Below are 5,365 nucleotides of genomic sequence, written 5' to 3' on the forward strand. Positions count from 1 at the left end.
AAAATAAAGAAAAAGAAAGAAGGAAAACAAAGAAAAAGAAGGGAAGGAAGAACATTACAATTTATTATTTTTTAATCAAGTCCTACAAATATGACCTGTTTGGAGAGCTGATTACTGCCTATGTTTGTTTCCTACATATTGTCTTCCACTATTACTGTATTTCCATAGATGTCCCAGATGACATCATAGATCTGTCCACTTCCCTAAGAGATGACTGTATTACTGTTAGTCGATTATAAACTGATTCAATCATTCTGGAGAGCAATTTGGAACTATGCCTAAAGGGCAACAAAACTTTGCATACCCTTTCTTCCAGCAATTTTACTTCTAGCTCTATATCCCAAAGAGAACATAAAAAAGAGGAAAATACCCACATGTACAAAAATATTCATAGCAGCTCTTTTTGAAGTGGCAAGAATTGGAAACTGAGGGGATGTCTATCCATTGGGAAATGACTGAACAAATTGCAGTATATGAATATAATGGAATATTATTGTTCTTTAAGAAATTATTAAACAGGCAGATTTCAGAAAAACCTGGAAAGACTTGTGTGAACTGGTGCTGAATGAAATGAGCAGAACCAGGAGAACACTGTATACCTTATCAGCAACAGTGTGCAATGATCAACTATGATAAGACTTAGCTTCTCTAAGCAAAAAACAATCAAAGACAATTCTAAAATGAAAAATGCCATTCATATCCAGAGAAAGAATTATGTGATCTGAATGCAGATCAAAGCATATTATTTCCCCCCTTTTAAATTTGTTTTTATTCTTTCCTTCTTATGGTTTTTCCCCTTTATTCTGATTCTTCTTCCTCAGCATGACTAATATGGAAATATGTGTAACAGGATTGTACATGTATGACCTATATCAGATTGCTTGCTGTGCTAGGGAGAAAACTTTACAAAATAAATGTTGGAAACTATCTTTAAATATAATTGAAAAAATAAAAATAAAGTTAAAAAAGATGATTGTATTACATAAACAAATTTCCAAGCTCTACCTTGACTCAAATAAGGGAAAGGAAACCTTTTCTCCACCTCAGGGAGGTTCTGCACAGAGTATTCCTCAAGATGTCCAAAACTGAAATTTTGTTAAAAAAAAGTTCCATCAGAAGACTAATATTTTGTCCCAAATATGAAGAAACACTTCAGAGCCTACTTACTATCCCCATTGTAGTGAAAGTGGCCAAACTTATTCTCTGGATATACACCTTCCCATGGCAAGTTTCTATATCTCCCAAACCAGCTAAGGTTTTGAAGCATAATGCCTTGCCCCCACTCCCTTTGTAACTTGTGGAGCAGAAATCCTATTGACTCTTCTGGCTTATAACAAATGTCCAAATTTCTAAGTATCCTTTTCTACCTTAGAATCTAATACCCAACTACCTCTTGCAGAAGGTAGAATTTAAGGTGAATGTTGAAGGAAGTCTGGGGAGCCAGGAGGTGGAAGTGAAGGCATGGGAAAGAAGCCAAGCTAAAGACATGGAGACAGGAGATGAAGTTTCCTGTGTGAGAAACAGTAGAGACCATATCCTTATAATGGGTCTGTGTGCGGACAGTTCCCAGGGTATGTACAGAAAGAAAAATTGGGTGACACATCCACAACGAAAAGGATAATTCATCACCCTAAGTATTATCATACCTCAAATGTTGCTATTCAGGTCCTTGGATCCTTCAAGTCATCTTGAAGTAGGGAGTATGTGAAGACAAAGGGATGGATTGGGATCAGGCACCCTATTCTTACCAGATCATTAAAAATAAGGACCATACCTTCATCATTTCCAATTAAAGATATATTTTGGTGCTACAAAGACTGTGCAGACAACTCCCCAAAAGTTTAAAAATCTTTCAATGGATATATCCCACAATTCCATGATATCTCCTAAAGCACTCCTGGCTCCATGACAAATTGCCCTTGAAAACCCCATGGCCTTAGATACTGTGCTAGAATGTTTCAACCACATCTTCATAAGGTGAAGAAATTGAGAAATATGCTAATTCTATGTAGAAAGACATAAAGGAATTTAAAAAGTCTAAATTACAACCCATTGCTTGTATTCCCTCTTTTGAGGATATCTCCTGGTTCCTTAATCTTAGTAGCTGACTGAAATTTTCCAGGTTATAGGTCAAGAAGAGGCTATTTCCCTAAGAATTCAAGAATGCCTCCATCTATATTTATAAAGGTAAAGGGGAGTAGAATGTTCTGTAACAATCATAGGGATGTTTCTCTTTTAGTCATTGCTGGTAAGATGCCAAAGTCCTTCTCAATAGGCTGATTCTTCACCTGGAAGATGGTCACCTCTCTAAGGGTCAGCACAGCTTCAAATGGTTGAGGAACTGTTGAAATGGTATCTGCTGCCTGACAACTCCAGAAAAAAAGAGCAGAACAGAGGTCTGTATACAATATTTGCAAATATGACCAATTTGATACCATTGGGCATAAAAGTTTATGGAAAATTATGTCACAATTTGGTTGCCCTGAGAAATACATTAGTATCACATGTCAATCCCATGATAGTATGCTTGCCTGGATTCTGGATAGTGGATGATGCTCTAGAGATTTCTCAGTCACCAGTAGAGTGAAATAAAACTGTGTCAAGTGCTTTCAATGAGGAGGACCATGGCCTCAAGGTCAGCTACTGCACTGATGGCAAATTATTCAACTTAAAAAGGCTACAAGCCAAGACCATAGCTGAAGGAGTGTTGGTATATGATCCTCTGTTTGCAGATGATTGTGGACTCAGTGAAACCTCTGAAGTTCAGATGCAATAAAGTATGAATGATTCTCTTCTGCTTGTGCTCATTTTAACCTAACAAACAACACCTAGAAAACGCAGGTGCTCCATCAGCCAGCACCACATCATCCATATGTGGAACCATCAAATGAAGCAGCAGATGGAGAAGGTTTGAATACTATGGCTAAATTAACTTACATTAGCAGTGGACTTTGCAGGGAGGTACACATTGATAATAAGGCTGACACATGCATTACTTGGGAGGTTCTGCAACAAAATGTGAGAGAGAAGTATTAGATTGACTGCAAAACTACAGAGCTGTTTTGCTGAGCTCATTGTTGTATGCCTGTGAAACCTGGACAATCTACCAACACCACACCAGGAAGCTGAATTGCTTTTATTTAAATTGTCTTCAGACAATTCTGAAGATCACCTGAAAGGAGCAGATACCAGGTCCTTTCTCAAGCTAAACTGTCAAGCATTCAAATGTTACTACAGAGAGTGCAAACATATGTTTTCCCCAAAGAGTATTTTATAAGGATCTCACACAGGGCAAGTACTCATAGGGGAGTCAGAAGAAACAATATAGGGCCAGACACCTTAAAGTCTCTCTTAAGAACTTTAAGAACTGATTGTGTAGTATGGGCGGCACTAGCACAGTACTGCCCAACATGGCATACCTTCATCAGGGGGTACTATAAGCAAGGTAGAATTGAAGTGCAAAGGAAATGTGAGATATGTAACTTTAAACACCCCAGGGGTTCACATGGACCACTTGTGCCTGACCCGTGGTAGAGCATTCTGAGCTGTATTGGTTTGATCAGACACAGACACAGTGTAATTTGTCTCTAACATGGTGATGTAATTTTGGTCTTCTTCAATAACAAAGGACAAGAACCAATCAACCAGCTGGGCAAATTCCATCATTAAGAGATTAGAAACACCTTTACTTTGTAGGTTTGTATGTTATCATATGTAGCTGTATTCTGTCATATCATACGTAACTAAAGTAGAATATTGGTCAAAAGAATAAAAGATTAAAAATTAAGGCAAAAATAAGCAAACAGGAACAACAAAGATAAGGCAATTGCAACTTTTTATGGGGACCCAAAGGTAAAAAGAAAGGAAAATCCTCTAAGAGTGAATGATAGACATAAAAACTGCCCTGTCCTTGATTTCACAAATAATACCAAATAAGACACTCATAACACATCACAAAAATTTCTAGGAATCTTCTGATGATCTTAAAAATCTAAGACAACAAGCTCTTATCTGGCCAGTTTTTACTATAGATAGAATATATTTAACCAGTTGTTTTCATTGTGTAAATGTATAACTTTATCTCTTAAGAAAAAGCTACTTTCTAAAATAAAAAGAAATTTACTCTGCTGGCTCTCTCCATGTATAAAATAGACTTGTTCCTAACACGTTCTTGGTGCTTCCCAACTCTTCTACACTTTTCATTCCAGTTCCAGGATACTTCTCTGATAAAAGAGAATAAAGATCTTCTCTCTACTGAATTCTTCCTCAAATTGATTGTCATTAAGGAGGGTAAGTGACCAGTGAACAAAGCAGTGGATCTACAGTCAGGAAGGCCTGAGTTCAAATTCAGACTCAAGTTACTTCCTAACTTTCTCCCTGCAGAGAAGAGATAGTACAATCAAGGCATAGGATCAAGCAAGTGATTTAACGTTTGTTTGCCTCAAAACTTCTCATCTGTAAAATGAGAAATTACACCTACATCTCAGACTAGTTCTGAGGATAAAAATGAGATAATATTTGTAAATCTCTTTGCAAACTTTGAGTGCTGTATAAATGCTGGCTATTATTATCATTTCTATTGATTGGTATATTCTGAATGTCCTGGTTGTTCCTTGACCCCCAAAATTTGCCCCATGATTGGATAAGCTTTTTCTCTTTCTTTGCTTATTTCAATTTTTATACAATCCTAAACAATTCAAAAGCCATTTTCTCAAGGAAGCCTTCCCTTCTCGCCCTAAGTAACTCATAACCCTTCTCCTTAAATTTCAAATAGTACTTTGTTTCACTGAACCCCTCTAATATAGATTAATATTATGGGAAATAGATTGTCCTGAGACAATCATAAGGGTCTCTCTCTTAGTCATTGCTGGCAAAATTCTTGCCAGAATCCTCCTTGATAGGCTGATACTTCACTTAGAAGATGGTCATCTACCTGAGAGTTAGAATAGCTTCATAAAGAAATTAGGTACAATCAATATGGTTTTACTGCCCATGAACTTTAGGGAAAATGGCAGTAGCAGAACCAAGTCTGTACACAAATTTGTCAATCCAAGGTCTTTGATAATGCCTTTAATGAGGGCTTGTGGGAAATTGTGTTAAAATTAGCTTGTATACAGAAGTTCATCAGCATTGCACATCATTTTTTTGACATTATACTTGCCCAAGTTCTGGATAATGGACAAATCTGTCACACTGTCCCAGTCACCAGTGGAATGAAACAACATTGAGCTTGTTCCCATGGTTTTTGGCATGGTGTTTTTAACCAAGTTGTCAAAAGCCCTCAATGAGCACAAATGAATCAAGGTCTGCTACTATACTGATGGTAAATTATTCAATTTGGTAAGCCTACAAGCCAAGATTAAAG

The sequence above is a fragment of the Macrotis lagotis genome, chromosome 5 (assembly GCF_037893015.1).
Source record: "Macrotis lagotis isolate mMagLag1 chromosome 5, bilby.v1.9.chrom.fasta, whole genome shotgun sequence".
NCBI lineage: Eukaryota > Metazoa > Chordata > Mammalia > Peramelemorphia > Peramelidae > Macrotis > Macrotis lagotis.